At 39.1% G+C, this 17,039-nt stretch overlaps 1 protein-coding gene across 4 annotated transcripts in view; it reads right to left on the bottom strand.

Annotated features, from left to right (window-relative positions):
* PTBP3 (polypyrimidine tract binding protein 3) overlaps positions 1-13,042 on the bottom strand; it is a 50,201-nt gene extending 37,159 nt beyond the window's left edge. For all 4 annotated transcript variants that reach the window (XR_003916399.1, XR_003916398.1, XM_029965385.1 and 1 more), the window contains exons 1-2: positions 12,925-13,042; positions 9,014-9,233 (exon numbers count right to left, since the gene is read on the bottom strand). The gene's annotated coding sequence lies outside the window, so the exon portion shown is untranslated. The remainder of the gene's footprint in view (positions 1-9,013; positions 9,234-12,924) is intronic.
* Between the last annotated feature and the right edge of the window lie 3,997 nt (positions 13,043-17,039).

Here is a 17,039-nt window from a genome sequence, read left to right as displayed (position 1 = left end):
TCTAACTGTTGCAAACAGCAAAATCATTTTTTCATTAAGAGAACTAAAAAAATACAAATCCCTTATTTTAAGGAAATATCAACAAAATGGTTACTAGATGTCTAATAAATATCACATGATATTTGCACCTATACTGGGATGTAATTAACATGCAAGATCAGTTTTAATTTTTCACTTATTAGCAGTACTTTGAGCATGCCAGCATCCAGGTACTGCACCAGAAGAGCATATTTTGATTGTAAAATGCATATCCTGCTAATTAAACAAACGCAGATACATCTGCAGATAGAAAGTACTAGTATTAAGAATGATCTTTTATTACACTAGCCCTTCCTTTTACTTACTGGAGGGTAGGAAAAAAACCTCACTACTAATGTAAATCTAGTTGTTGTTTTTTAATTTAGCATTTATTCAACAGAAGAAATATCTGCATTTTTCAAGAAAACTGTGAAAAAATTTGGTGTTTTAACACATCCAACTCTGGCAGCAGGTGTCTTTTTTGAGCAATTTTTAACTGTTTTGTGATTTCATTATAAACCTCGGCCCCAAACACATCAATTATTATTATTTTGAAAAATAAGCTAACTTTAAGGATTTAACATGTTATTCTTACAATTTTATATTTAATTTTATAAATAATGATATTAAAAAAACCCATAACAGACGTTTTCAGAAAAAAAAGTATTTTCCAACCTCTTCCACGTTTAACAAACACACAAAGAAGCGCAATTCAGACGGCTGCAGTGCTCCGTGTGACAACTCTCTGTACAACTGGCCTGTATCCATACAACTGAAGCTGTAGCTCGCTGCAGCACACAAAGAACTGCTCCAGGATGCAGGACTAAACCAGCTTCAATAGCAGAAGGATGGCAGTACAAAATTACAACCTTCAATCATGACATGTGCCTGTACTTGCATTGATTCATCATTCAACCACTATTTCCTAAGACAGCTATCTAAATTTTGCCTTTATGCTGACAACCATTAACCTGTTAAAATAATAGCCAAAACATAATGAAACTCTCTTAAACCCTAAGCTCATTCCCTAGTCAACTGTTCTACTTGGTCTAATAAAAGATGGGCAAAGCTTTGGTCTTCTTATAACACATTTCAAATGTATAACTGTCTTCATATCTTCACCCTGATACAAGGAGTATTTTTAAGTGAACGTACTTTTAACAATAAAACATTAAATCGATCAAGACACTGTAGAATAATTGGCTGGCACAGGCTTGCTAAGTCTAGAACCCTGATTACAAAACTTAACTTTATTACAACCAGAAGATTTTTGTTAACTTTTTGTTATTGTTTGAATGCTCCATTGAAACACTATTCCAATTTTTACCTTTTGATATAAATATTAAGTTACATACCTACCCATACAATTACAGCACATTTATTTACCATACCACGCCCCTTGGAAGGATGTGGTATAAGGGAACTGGTAGGAACGCCACTGCTTTTGCAGGTGGCCAACCAAACTATTTCTGAAGTACAAGAATATTATAAAGATGCTTTTCGTCATTTCCTTATTTAGCCAGCTGCTTCTTTTGAGAAAGCACACAGGATCACTCTTGAGGAGAAAAGACAGCGCAGGAAGAATCGTGTCTTGCAGAATATTCCACCTAAGGAGCCCTTCTGCTGTGCCTTTTGCAACCAGACTTCTCTATCTCATATTGGCCTTTTAAGCCACCAGTGTGCCTGTAACAAATGTGGGTAGAGCCATTCCCAAATCTTCATTCACGAAGCCTAGCCATGATATTTAGCCAGCAGGATAACTGACAAGCCTTCTCAGTCACTGAAAACAAAAACAAACCAAATGCAAAACCACTATAGAATACAAAGATAAACTGACACCACAGCAGTTCTCCTGCAAGTTGACATACAAAATGCATGTTTGGGATATTCTGGATTAGTGAAAAAGATTACATATACTTCATCAGTATCTTCACAACGCTTTTCATACAGAATCCACAAAGAAATAACAATTCAAGTCCTTGAAGTCCGTTTGTTCAACCTCCTTCTTCCACAGTGAAAAATAAAAGTGTTATTTTTAAAATACTTCATAACATTAGGCATTTAATGTAGTGACAAAGATCTGCTGCTGGTAAAAGGGTTGGCAAGGCCTTAGGTGCTGAAAAAGTCCACACAGGAAGGTAGTGTGCCCTAGATACTATTTTACAAAAATCTTTCTGCAGAGGCTAGAGAGCCCTACCATGCCCCTACTCTGTAGACAAGTCTTCCACTGGCTACCTCCTAGTTATTCACTCTTAAGTCCAGTTCAGAAAGCAGCCTACAAAGCCACCTTGACAAGCACTCCTTTCAGCAGAGATGTGAGTTTACACTGCCGTGGTGCCATCACTACTACTTCAGTTTCCACAACACAGCAGTAGTTACTTAACCTCAGCGAGCCACTTGGACCAGTCCCCTGCAAGGCTGCACAGGCGAAAACGAAGATGCAGGCAGGACAAGTAAGCATGCTGCCTAACCCTTCCCTGACAATCAGTTCTTCCAGCACAAAGCTACACTCACAGAAAGCAGCACAATCCTTCTGTTTCAATGCCAGAAGGACTGCACCAATCACACGGTAAATATTCCTGTGATATGTGTCTGTGAGAAATGAGGTAAATGCGATTGTTCGACACACGAGATGGCTACCAACCCAAGGCTGCAACATCCTCCTATATTCCTGCATTCATTCCAGCATTCCAAACACATTAGCAATCAGGCAACAACATTTTTGCCTTTGTTTGAGATTATTAAGTGGTAACAGGAAAGGTAAGAGCGATAAGGCACCTTACAGCTAGTTCAAGTTTTAATATTTAAAAAGGATGTATGTAAATAAAACCATCTTTTTACAACTCCACCCTCACCCCCAGCATTTAACTGCAGTATTTTCTTCCTCTCTTATTTTCTAGAAGTCACAAATTCTTCCATACTGTTTAATTAATTCCAAATGGGATAGTCTCAGAGAAACTTATGTTTGCATAGATGGTTTTCCTAGAATTTAGCTAGTCACTTTTCTAGACTATTATTTTTAAGTCAACAACAAGGAAGAATATCAACACAGTTTTTACTATGAGATAGCTAGAACAACAAAAAAAAAGGGGCCAATTTCAAGGGAAAATAATTCTTTCAAAAAGCAGCAATTTATGCATATAAATTAAAGTTGTGTACATTACTCTACAAGATTCTATACAGCAGCAAAGTAATTACTGCTACAAGTAAACTTTGAAACATGACAATTTCAAGCTATACCAGTCAAAAATCACTGTTAAATTTAAATGAACTGCTCTAATGCATACCTTTTAATCTTTATAGAATCTGACTGTGAAAAAAAAAGTTAAGGGTCATGAGAAGAGTAAAAATTTCCATTATCTTTTACTTCTGCAGTAAGGTCTCTAAATAATTGTTATATTTTTTACTCTTTCTTCCACAAACCATGTTTGCAAAGGAGTTGCAACTCCTACTTCCAAAATGGGGATTTAATGTGAAATACAAAGTTGTTGATGCCAGAATAAAAATATTTTTAAGAAAGTGGAGGCAAACTAAGGGAAATTTCAAAATCATATATTTGCACTAAAAATAAACTGACCTTACAAAGATAAAGCCTGCCATTTCATTAAGTTGAAAAAGAAGGAAATTATAGGCAAAGATCACAAATAAGCGAGCCTCCTTTCCACCACCATAAAGACCCCTTCCAAACACTGGCTCAAGTTGCTGATTGCCAGCCACCCTAGGAGCACACTGTTTTAGCCCTGATAGCTATTTCCCATAGACTCAAATGCTTAGTGGCTCTGCTTACAACATAGCCTGCTCTGCTGCCTCTTTTGTCAACTACTGAAGCTCCCTCCTACACTGGTAACAAGATACTGTACACTTTCAAGGAGTCGTGCAACAGTAATTAAAAGGTTAAGAGAAAAACATTATGTACTTTGCGTTTATGCTGGATACAGGGCAAGAACATAAGGAAATAACATCTTCCTCTTGAAGTTGCAAAGTATGTAAAAGCAACCTTGAGCATGTGGTTATCAAGAGCTGTCAAATTAGTGTGACAAGTTAAGTTTTTTAATGAACATAAAATGTGCCTTTTCACTTTTAAAGTGAGAAATACCTCCACCTAGTATGAGGGCTTTAAGCTCATCTGAAAGGACACTTCCAGTGTTCTAGCAGGCATCATGACACAGAAGCAGAACTTCCTCTCAAACTCTACATCGAAAAGATGACTGCTTTTTTTCCATGGTATCATCATTCATTTACAATTTCCAACAATATTGTTTTCTGACAGTATAAATACAAAATTTAACAATAAAGACTGATGTCTACTCTTCCTAGTTAGTTTAACCCTTAAATACACAAACATTAAGTTTTCCTTACGAGTTAACACAGGTTTTTTGTTAAGTTATTTAAGAAAATTACTTCGATGTATTCCTTTCAAATATATACCTTTTTCAAATAATCAACAGAACCCTCAACACAACTCTCACACAAATTTTCATCCTAATTATTAATAAGCAATTGAATAAGGGAACACATCTGTAAATAAACACCATACAGAATGAAGTTCTGTACAGCGAGAAGATACTTGGCTTTAAACGCAACGTTTTTTTGCTTTAAGTCACAAAAGTATCTGTATGATGCCATATTTTGTATAGTTTTGCATCATTATATGCTCTACTATGCACAGGTCATGTTTCAAACATCCAGTAACCTAAATGAAGCACCAGTAAGCTGTCTCGCTTGAATTTGGTCAGAAGAAAACTTACATAGCCCTATAATACAAAAGCACCATAACTGGACAATCTAGTTTATAATTTGTTATTATTAATAGTTAAAATTGAGAAAGAAATACACTTGAGAAAAACAGAACAATCAATATAGTGACAGCAAACCCAGGAAGGGGTATAACAAAAGAACTAGTAACTGCGTGTGAAAGGCTATAAAGAGATTCCTCCATTTAAACCAACTGCTAAGAGATCTGTAACAACACTGTATTAAAAAAATGGAAAGATAAAATAACAATATTAGATAATTTTGCAAAGGTAATGATAAATAACTTAAAGGAAGAAAGAGAAACATTGTGATAAAAGTAAAAATGTGATATGGATTATTTTCTTTCCTCTTGCAAAGGAAATAGTTTAATATGCAAAATATGGAGAAAAAGAAAAGAAAACAAACAACTAGCTGGATCACAATCGCAATCAACAAAATTTTTGCAAAACTGCTTTAGGAAACATCCCTTTTACCATTCATTTTTAACCTTAATTCCTTCTGAAAACAGAAAAAATCATAAACAGGATTCCAGGATACAGGGTTTATCAGCAGCTCTACCTTGTAGCATGGAAGAACATTTATATTTGTTATTTTAATTTCTATTGCTCTGCAGAACTAAATATACATATCCTAGTTTAAGAACATAATACTTTTTTGGAGAAAATAAAAATCTCATATCCCATGTATCCAAAAACCATCACGGATTCATAGGAAGATACCAAAAAGACTTGACTCTCAACTGGTCAATCATTTAATTTAAAAGCATGAAACCACTTTTTCTAACTTACAAATTTTCAGAACCTTACAAATAGTCTAAAAAAAATGTTCCTAGTCTCAGCCATGACACTCTGAAGACACATGTTCTTGACTATTTGCTTTTTGACTATTTAATTTTCAGCTTCACATTTAAAGCTTTCCTTTACTAGAGTAAAAACTAGAATTTTTATATTTTTTAAAAGGAAGATTCATATGCACAATCAATCACGTAACTCTAGGACTAAGAACTCTAGGGACTGCACACTTGAAGTCAAGAGGTTGGAAAGTAATAAAAGTCTGTTTGATGATGTTTATCACATAAATTAAGTATGACTTGAATAAGCTCTTGTCCTAACAGATGAAAGATTTGTACCAAGATAACAACAGAGTATAACATTTCTATTCATAACTTGAATTTTTAATTACTACTCAATGTTTTCTAGGAGAGCAGTGTTGTATGAAAGGAAAACGTGGTCACAGCCATGATTCCCACAGTTCTTGCCCTTTTGTCTTATCACTGTTCGGCTTCCTCCCTGCTTCACTAGCAGTGTTCCTTATCAGTTTCTCACTGTATGACATTTTCTCATGCAGTGGGTCTGTGTTCTTCATCCCAACTCTGTTTCATCTTTTGGAACAATTAGTAAATAAACTAGCCCCTGTAAAAATCATCCTTCAGATTAAAGCTTCAATATTAATACACTAGTTATATAAATGAGTGCATAGTCATAATCTCAGACTGCCTGGAGACTCAGGAGACAGCACAGCATTAATATACCCCTATTTTTGTTTACATTCTCCCCTGTATCCAGAAAACCTCCATCTTCTGTTGAAATAAATGCTTCATCTTTTCAGTATTTACAGAAAAGTTCTCTTCTCTTATTCCTTCACATAAATATTACACCAGCCACACAACATGAACTTCTCCCTTCAGTTTTATTTCACAGTAATACATCCTCTAACTGCCTTCATTTCTTCCAGCTCTCAATGGAATACACAATTTATTGGTGAAATAATGATTTTCCCTGATCAAAGTATACTGTGAAGTGATTTAACAGTAACCCTAAAGTCCTTTTACTGTGAAGTTACTCAGTAAACAAAAATTATACAGAAATAGTCTTCTATGACAGACTTTCAAACTAATAACAATTAAGACAACTCAGTTTCTGAAGCAGCAACTGCTTTTAATCTTCAGTGATCATGGTGGGAACCTAGAACTGCATATAATGCCACTTTAGCTCATGCAATGAATAGATCTGTAAGACTGGATGACAGACACAATTTGTACTCATTTTCTGAAACTGACCAGTTTTTTAAGGAGAGCAAGTTTTTCTATACCTCTACCAGGTTTTATTACACAGAAAAAAAGTTTTCTAGCACTAACAGAAAACAAACTAAAACCAAGCAGACCACCTACTTGTGAGTCCACAACGTTTCCTCCAAAGAAACTAAGTTTTGCAGCTTTCACTGCATCCAAGGTCTTACAATGTGTACTGAGTAACTTCACAGTAATGATTTCTTTTTTCAACATCACTTTGAAATCATTACAGATTTCAAACTGACTATGTTTTGGGAAAGAACAGGTAACTGAGACGACGGGGAAGGAACAGATGTGAAGCTTGAGCAGTTTTCCTGGTAACACAAGATCAGAACAAACAACTTGTCTGTACGCACAGAGCAAGAAAGACAAATTAGAGACTAGAAAATAGAAAAAGATACACTGACAAATTAAAAAAGAGCAAGAAAATGAATGCAGTAATAGAGGGTGGTAAAATGAGAAAATGAACCACCAAATAACCTACAGTAATGGAACCAGAAGGAAAATTAATTAAACTGCACAAAACCAGGAAGACAAAGAAGACCTAACAAAACCAAGAGGGATTATGTGTAACTTATGAATTAAACTAAACCACCTGTTAATGTTACAAGTCAATAAAATACTTGGATGCTATATTAATTTAACTTGCAGTGGTCTTTGGGGTCCCTATGTCAACATGCATTTCATGCTGATTGCCAAACAGTATTGTTAGTGTTTCTAGCCTAGAAAACATTTTGGTAAAAGGATGAAGGCATATAGGATCATAGAATCATTTAAGTTGGAAAAGACCTTTAAGATATGAGAGCCTGTATCTCAAAAAGGGTTGAAGCATAATTTATACACTCAAATGAAGTCTTTGAAGTATGTTGCCACTCTGGACAAGTGGAAAAATGTGCTCTGAATTCTCGCTTCAAAAATGTTTATCGTCTCTTCCAAAGTATTGCAGACTGAGAACTACCAAGTAAGGAAGAATCAAAAGTTGGAGCAATACTCTAAACCAAATCCCTGCAAGGTACATCAGATTAGCAGTGGCCTGCTCTTCATTACACATGGAAATTTTGTCACATCCTTCTCACATGCCACTTCAGATGTAGCTACCATGCGACCTACAGACCAGGAAAGGGTTACCAGTCCCTAGGTTTGCCACATGGTCTGGTCCACTGGCTGCTGCATGAGAGGAGCCCTAAAGAGGAGATACAAGGACTCCCTGAAAACATCTCAGCCTTGGCCATATTGATCAACATAACTGGTCTACTCTGGCCTCCAATCAGGAGGCCTGGAGACACACCATCTATAACGCTGCTGACGCCTTTGAGAACGCACACAGGATCACTCTTGAGGAGAAAAGACAATGCAGAAAGAACCGTGTCTTGCAGAATATACCACCTAAGGAGTCTTTCTGCTGTGCCTTTTGCAATTGGACATGCCTGTCTTGTATTGGCCTTTTTAGCCACCAGTGTGCTTGTGATAAACGTGGGTAGAGCCCTTCCCAAATCCTCATCCGCGAAGCCCAGCCACGATGATGATGATGATGGTCCCACCCAAAGCAGATGACATGGTAAGATTTGATTTCTGCCTATATCTGAACTGTCTTTTGGATCATCCTTATTCCTGTGATTAATGCAACCCACCTTCCAAGAAATAGTAAGATTTCATTTAAAAGGGAAGATCCTAATAGGGAGTACTGACCCCACCATACACTTTTGCTCTTGTGTGAAGCACGCACGTTTTCACACAGTGTACATATGCAAATATTATTCTGGTTCCTTTGCTTCTGCTATTTACTGTGAAGAAAGAATGATCTGTCTTCTTGATTTAAATGCCACTGTAATACACCATGTCTTTTAACAAATAAGAATGGCAACAAGTTAAATTACTTGTAGTTCAGTGTGATTAATGAAGTTAATTGCAAGGATAAAGATAATGGTTAGATTATTGAATCATATCAGCATTCATTCCATTGGCTTTCACAGGAAATTTAGGGTGCGGTTTCCTGGTGATTTTAAGCTGAGCTAAGGCTTCAGTGAGCAAAGGCAGTCCTGTTATTTCTCACCTTTGTGTTTTCACATGCTGCAGCTCCTGCTGCAGTGACTAACAACTGCGAGGCAGCATGGTACCAGAATAATTTGATTTACTGTGCAGTTCACACATGAGAGTTGCTACACTTACGAGGGAGGTGCAGAAATGTGCTGTCGAGGATGGTGCTGCTCTTTTGGCAACAGACTTGAGTTTGAACAACTTCAGTCAACAGGGAAGCAGCAAGAGCAGGGAAGAGTGGTATCAACAGGATCAACAGCCAAAATACTTGTTCACCTTACAACAGTGCCAAAAATGCTGTCTCTAACTCTCACGTCCACAGACCTGAAAAGACAAGTCCAATTTTCAGATGCTGAAATGAAAAAAGAAAAAACAGTCTCAAATGTATCCTTCCATAAAAAATATGCAGCACAAAATGAAACTAAAAGTACAAATTATAAACAATGGTCAAAAGCAGGAAAATCAAAGCAAGAGTGCAATCACATGCAACAGTTCATGAGTGCAAAAGAAAATAATTAAGAACGTGCCTTGAAACAGCAGCTGTAGGCATAATTTTATTACATAACTAACTCTCATCCTCACATTTTGATGCAATATTATGTTTAATCAGGATATCCTTTAAAAGAAAGTTGACATAGACACACACTTGTGCTTATCACTTACCACCTTCTGAGTGCTTCAGCTAGCACAGGATTAGTTCAGCAGAAAACCTGATAAATACCCCCTGATAGGACCCAGCATACTCAATTGCTTATCTCCCCTGACAGAGTAACCAAAGCAGATAAATTTTCTTGACTACACATCAAACCAAACAAACAATAATTTTACAACTGCTATGGAACATATGAGATTGATTTATATTTTGCTATTTTCACGTTTCTGATTGTGACATGATTCCCGTTTCTGATCATATGAGATATTAGTAGTAAACAAGTTTGATAAGTGAACAACAAGCTGATAAGGAGGGATAATTTCATTCACAGTAGGCCTATATTAGATATTTTTACACAAGCACATAACTCAGAGTGGGTTAGAAACAGGTATTTATGAAGCAACTACACAAAAAAGTAAGCTATGTAATTCTACGCTACATAGAATATAAATCTGAAAAAGGCTTCTGAGCCAGAAACTTGTGGATACTAATGTGGAACTGGTTCATGACTCCTCAAAAAAAGGTTAAGCATCATTTTCCACAATTCCAAAGCCTTGTTAAACTGTAAGATTTAATCTGGTACTGGAATGACTGAATTTAACTCACAAATATTAATTCAGCTGCTGTGTTTACTGTTGTTGCTGATTTTCCCCTCTTTCTAACCTGGAAGGAAGCCACTAACCCCAGTTACAGAAAAACATACATCTATGTATATATGTGGTTTGCTTTTGATAGTAAAAAGAATACAGTTCATATCGTTACTGGTTTCACTGAATTTTATCAGTTTAACGTGACTCTTATTTTCCTTATTGCAAATGCAATAAGCTTAAATAACGAGCCAATTTCTTTGCCATAAAACAGTGAAACTCTCCCAGATTTCTACAGAATCTTTCTGATCCAAATAAAAATGGTTTCTCTGTGTCTACCTGTATGTATTCTTACCCTCACTAAATACAAGTTTTGGATCTAAATTAGCCTCAGCATTCCACAGAAAGAAATTAATCCCTCTATTTCATTTCCGTATTAATGCCAAGGAAGTGTAATTTTCCTTCTTTTACTCTTTTTTCTTTTCTTAAATGCCCTCGAAAATAAGAAATGGCAAGCTGGTTTATGAAAAATTGTAACTTGTTTTACTTTAATTTTATGAGGGCAGTTTTAACTAACCCCAGTCTTAACAGCTTGAATTTTTAACTAACAGTTTCAAGATCACCCAATGAAATTCAATTCTCAGAGAGTATTTAGCATCTTCTAACAAAAAACAACACCCCCAAAACACTCCAAAACCCCAGGTCTTCCTGAAGTGTCACAGGCAGCATTTAATATCTCAGGGCATACTCAAACTTGCAGTTATCCTCAACCACCTGTATCTTTACTGAAACACATACAAGGCTCTACTTCAGAAAATTTCCTAAAATGCACTCAACTGATTCATCTTTAAGTGCCCATAGTCATCTTCTTACTCCCTGAGTTGCAAGTTTATTAGAAAGGTCCTACTTTGTGATATTAGATTTGTACAGTTTAAGAACTACAAATATTTTAACTGTATCATTCCTACTCAAAACAGAATGAATGTCAACATTAAGTTATCTTTATTAGTATCTCAGGACAGTACATCAACCAACAGATACCTCCTTTTCCCTCCCTTCTCAATTGAAACAATAAAACCTTTATGAAAATTAAAAAAAAAAAAAACAAAACACTTTTGGAAAAGAAATTCATCATACTAGTTGTATGAGACCACAGTAAGAACCATACGCCCACATTAGATAGCAATTCCACAATCTAAGAGAAAAAAAATAATTGTATTCTCAAACAAAATAAAAGAAAAACAAAATTACACGTTCCTCATAAGCACATTTGACAGAATAATAAAAAAAAGATTCTCACTCCAGTCAGAATTTTCTTTTGAAATTTTCTTTTGAAATATTCCAAAAAGCAGTTTCAAAGCAAACGTGAAAAAATGCTGATCACAGCAAAGTTACTCATACATTTTTAAAATTAAGTTCTCCAAAAAGATACTTCTTAGGAGTATTTGCTTTTTGAGTAATCAGCATTTTTACAAGACTGTTCTCGTCAACCTGTCTCCCTACAAAGGCCTCCAGTACAACAGCGTTAAAAAATGTCAGAAAGGTTTTTGAATAACCAGAAAAAAAAGAAGTCATATTAACTTTTGTTTCAGAATTCCTAGATTTCAAGAACAGCTAAGATTTTACATGCCACTGATGTACAGGATGAAGTTAAGTTAGTGAAACAGCTACATCTTCACATGGAGTCTTTAGTGAACATTTCCATTTTCACATATGCATACTGTAACATGAGAAAAATAAAAGAAACAGTAAAGTACTTTACTGACATTAGGCTCGGTTAGTTTCCTGGAACAGCTGAATTTCCCACCACGGTCAAGCTTCCGAGGCCTTGGATTTTGAAATACCAATAGGCAAAGGACAAAATACCAGCAATCACATTTTCACTTAAAAAATAGTGAGGGAAACTGGCAGTATACATAATGAACCTGGGTTTATTACTTAGTTTCAAGTTATGAAACTTTATCAAGACACATGACAGATAGTCAGCGTACATCACGCTGACCCAGAAAAGGGAGCACAATACTTCAGACTTGCTAAAAATATTTTTATCTTTTGAGGATGACATGCTGTATAAACTTCATCCCTGTAACAAGTGGCTGTGTGCTTAAAGTCCTCAGTGCGGTCTATCAAAATGCATTTAGGACTACCTGAATAACTATTCTGATTATTGATTAACCCCGCAGAATAGATGTCAATCAGTTCGCTTCCACCAGGCACCAGCGACAAGGCAGAGAGCAGCACTCCCACGTTTTCCCTGCCACACACACCACTCAGACTTGAGGCACAAAACTTCAGTTACCACGCGAAACCGCAAATATCCGAGAACTCATCGCGACCCTCACCCACCGCTAGGAGAGCCGGGCGGCAAGGGGCTTTCTGCCACCGTACAGGGGTAACTCTGCGATACAGAGCAGGACCCGGCCAGAACAGCCCCCGAGCGGCGGCCGCGGGGGGACGGGAGGGCGGCGCCGGCCCGCCGAGGGGGCATCCCGGCGCTTCCCGCCGCATCCCGGCCCGCAGCCAGGCGTGGTGGGGGGAAAGCTAGCCCCGAGCAAGGGGGAAACGCGGAGCCCGCCCGCGGTCAGAAGAAAAGAAAGGAAAAGAAAGAGGAATGAAAAGGAAGCGAGACCTGCACGCCCCGAGTACCGCGAAGTTCCCCGCGGAAGCGCCCGGCCCCTCTGCCCCAGGTCGGCGACGGCTGCCGGCTTCCTCCTTCCTCCACAAGAACCTGGCGGAGCAGCCCTCGGGAATATCCCCACCCCAAGCCCGGCCCCTCTGAAACCCGTCCCCTCTCCGACACCCACCTTTCCACTCACTACCCTCTCTTCGACGGGGACGAAGAGAACCTCCCCCAGCCCCTCTCTCCACCCCCGGGGCTCCGAGGAAGAAGTGCCGGCTTCCCGCCCCCCCGGGCGGCACCAGGTGACGCTGCCGGGGGCTCGGGCCGGGCCTCAGCGGGCCCGGCCCGGGCGGGGCAGCCCCTGCCCGGGGGGGGGCGGGCAATTGGGCGGGGGCTCCCAAGGGCGGGGCGCCCCGTCCCGAGCCGGGCGCGCTCGGGCAGGCGCACCGAGGGCCCGCGGGCTCCCTCCCGCCGCCTCCCGGCCCGTGGCGCGTGCGCGGGGCGGTGGGCCTCGCGACTGTGGGGGGAGGTGGCGCTGGCCCGTGGCCTCGCTGCACACCTCAGCGCTCGGAACCGCAGCATCGGGCCCGGGGTCACTTTAGTTTGGAGAAGTCCAACCTGTGACCTAGCACCACCTTGTCAACTAGACCATGGCACTAAGTGCCATGTCCAGTCTTTCCTTTAACACTTCCAGGGACGGTGACTCCACCGCCTCCCTGGGCAGCCCATTCCAATGTCTGATCACCCTTTTCTGTGAAGAAATTCCTCCTAATGTCCATCCTGAACCTCCGCTGGTACAGATTGAGGCTGTGTCCTCTTGTCCTGTCACTAGTTGACGGGAGAGGAGACGGAGCCACACCTGACTACAATCTGCTTTCATGTAGTTGTAAAGAGGAATAAGGTCCCCCTTCAGTCTCCTTTTCTCCAGGCTAAACAACCCCAGGTCCCTCAGCAGCCCCTCACAGACCCTTCCCAGACCCTTCACCAGCTCTGTTGTCCTTCTCTGGACACGCTCCAGCACCTCAATGTCTTTCCTGGAGTGAGGAGCTGGAACTGGACACAGTACTCGAGGTGCAACCTCACCAAGTACAGAGGGACAATCACTGCCCTGGTCCTGCTGGCCACACTATTTCTGATACAAGGCAGCATGACATTGGTCTTCTTGGTCACCAGGGCACATGCCTACCTCGTGTTGGGCCAGCTGTCAAACAGCACCCTGAGGTCCTTTCCCACTGGACAACTTTCCAGCTCCTCCTCCACCAGCCTGTAGCACTGCAAAGTTAAGGGGGCAGCTGCAGTTCAGGGGGGGCCCAGTTCCTGCTTGTCCCTTGGGGGACCCAGTGTCCTCCTGTCCTGTTGGTCCCATTCCCACAGGGTGCCTGGGGCAGCCACAACAGAGGGTGAAAGCTGGCTGCTTGTGGGGGGGCCACCAGAGGGGATTCGAATGTGCCAGCCCCAAACTGGGTGTTGGTTAGGCTTCCCTTCCTTGTGGCACAACCCCAGCTCTGGTTGTTGCACTGTTCAAAGGCAGTCAGCTCCTGCCCATGTTAGAGTTGTCTCTCTAGGTTGTAAACTCGCTGAGCCATAGGTTAAGAAAACTTCCCTGTCTAACTATCCAGGAGCCACTCTGACAGTCAGTCTTGCACTGCCTGAGCTGGGATTGAGGTCCCTTTGCAGCTACACCCCCCACACTCATACCATCAGACCAGGTTTCCTTAACAGCTTGTTCCCAGGTTTCCCAGAGCAGAGTCACAGATGTCCAGATCCTTAAAATAATCTAATCTTGGTGCAATAACAAAATAGCAGCTTGAGCTGGGTACCCCCAAGACACATAGGTGGGACAGTGGGCAGATGCCTGGAGAAATGTGTATGAGGACTGGGAAGCAAGGTAGGAAGCTGGTGAGTGATGCACGGCCAAATCTAGTGACATACAGGTGGCTGCATGTGGGATCAAATGAGCTGCTTCTGCATCCTGCTCCCAAGAGTAAGAGGTACCATGGAAGCACAAAGCGACTACCACATGAGTCATCTGCATGTCATGAGACTGCAAGAAACTGTATTCCTCTGGTTATGTCCTGTGTAGAGTGGACTTTAAGGAATTACCTGAGCTAATGCCTTTCTGGGCTATGTCTTTAAAGAAATATGTAGCCTCAATCAAATGGATGACAGTCATATGACAATTCTTGACATTGTCAATGTTTTGTGAGTCTGATAGACTTCAGTCCTAAGAATATAGATGTAGACATTTGCTTTTCTTTTCCCCCATGAACTAAACTACAGGAGCAAGACAAATCACCATGATCAAAGAAGTACTTTGGGGGTAGTCATTAAAAAAAATGAAATTTAGTCATAACAGCAGCCTCAAAAACAATTATATTGGAATCAGTTATTGTGAGAAAAGAAGGGGAGATTATGTATGTGTCTATTAAATTCTAATATGAGAGCATACACACATATATATGAGAATATACTAATATATTCAATTTTTCTGATGTATTGGAATATATTTTATATATGTTAGTAATTCTATTTTTATATATATGAATATAAAAATTAAGGATTTTTTAATCCTTGGAAAGAACTTTTCTTTAGAGGTCAGATTGTGAAAAATGCCATGCAGTTTTATCCCTTGGCACATGTGTTTCTTGTTACAAGTTAAATATACAATGTAATTTAAAAATACTGTAAGAGTTCTCCTGTAATTGTTCTGCATCCTATAAAAATAGAAATGTGTTTCACCAATAATCTAGACTGCGCTGCCATTGAAGAATGCTTTTAAATTAACTTCCAACTGCAATTCACAAAGCCAATAGAAAGTTTGATAGATTGTTATAATAGAAAAAGAATATAAATCCTTTGTGATAGGGCCTGTGAGCTGATTGTTAACACATGCAGGGAACAACAAAAAGGAAGAAAACTTTGATCATTCCCTTTCTGGGAGGAAAGGAGTAAAGGGGAGAGACGCAGAGAGAGATAAAAATAATGTGAGAGAAACACTTCCAGGAAGAAAACCTGGCCTCTGAGAGTTATATTCCTACTTTGCATGTGACACTTTAGTGAGTTTCTTTGTTTGTTTGGGGTTTGCGGGAGTTTGTTTGGTTTTTTGTGGGTTAGTATTTTTGTTTTTAATGGGTCCACTTATTTCATTACTTCTTTTCTACTTGCTTCCCTTTTTTGGTTATGTCTGTTACTTTTTCTCCTTTTTGCATTACTTTGAATTGTGTTCTTCCTGATTCATGTCAAATTCATGTTTTTTGCAACTTTAGGGAAGTCCATGGAGTTGTGCTGGCTATAAACTAGGTGTGCAGGATCGTGTTGAATGGATGTGTTGTGTTTCAGCTGCCTCTTTTATAAGGACATATAAACTGAATGATAGTCTTGTTTACTTTAAAGAGGTATATAGTTGAATTTAATTAAATAGAACTTTGAGAAAGAACAGAGGTCTGTATGCACAGATCAAATTATAGCATCAGGGCCTGGGTGCACGATATGCAGTCTACTCAGCATACAAATATGATTAGACAGACATAGTCAATCTGATCTATTTTAAACAAAATATGTTTATCTGTTTTTAGCAGCATAGCATTTTACTGTAAATGACTTGTCTTTGAGGTTATAATATCAAGTTTAAAGAAACTAACACCTACCGTATTTTTCTCGTCCATACTTATTAATATTCCTATTGTCTGTATTGCTAGCACTTGCTTACACCATGAAAACAAAACAAATAAAAATGACTTTTTTGTTTTGCAATTGTGATTGTAATTTCAATACCATGTGTTTTTAAGTTGGGATTTTCTGACATTAATTAGTAGTTGGCAGCTAAAAGGTCTTCTAAACCACTTTTTATTCAAGGAGATACTATCCTGTACTCCATTTTATTTAACTCCTATTTACTCAGAATGATTTGATTCATTGTTGTTTTTCAGGTAATTCTCCTATTAAAACTTCTCAGTTCTGTATAAAATGTTATGTTTATGTAGTTAGATATGCTAGGTTTCTGAGAATATCATACAGCACAATTTCTAGTAAGAACTCCTTTGTTTAGTTTCCTGGAAAAAAAAATGTAGGAGATTTCTTAGCAGGGTAGTTAGTTGTTGATTAGGTCATTCAGCTTTGCTTGAACTTGACAACACGAGGCTTTCACTAGCAACTATAGCTCAAGAAATAACAGTCCTGAATAAACCTGACAATTCACTGCAATTTGAACAGCTCCTCAGCTGTTCTGGCACAACTAAGGTCATTCCACAAACTTAAAAAAGGTAGCTTCCTCCACTTTTTTGTTGGGGTCAGTCCAAT

This window comes from Manacus vitellinus, unplaced genomic scaffold (genome assembly GCF_001715985.3).
Source record: "Manacus vitellinus isolate BGI_N305 unplaced genomic scaffold, ASM171598v3 scaffold_9_pilon, whole genome shotgun sequence".
NCBI classification, from domain to species: Eukaryota; Metazoa; Chordata; class Aves; order Passeriformes; family Pipridae; genus Manacus; species Manacus vitellinus.
The sequence above is the reverse complement of the archived record's forward strand: the minus strand, read 5'-3'. Positions and strand labels throughout refer to the sequence as shown.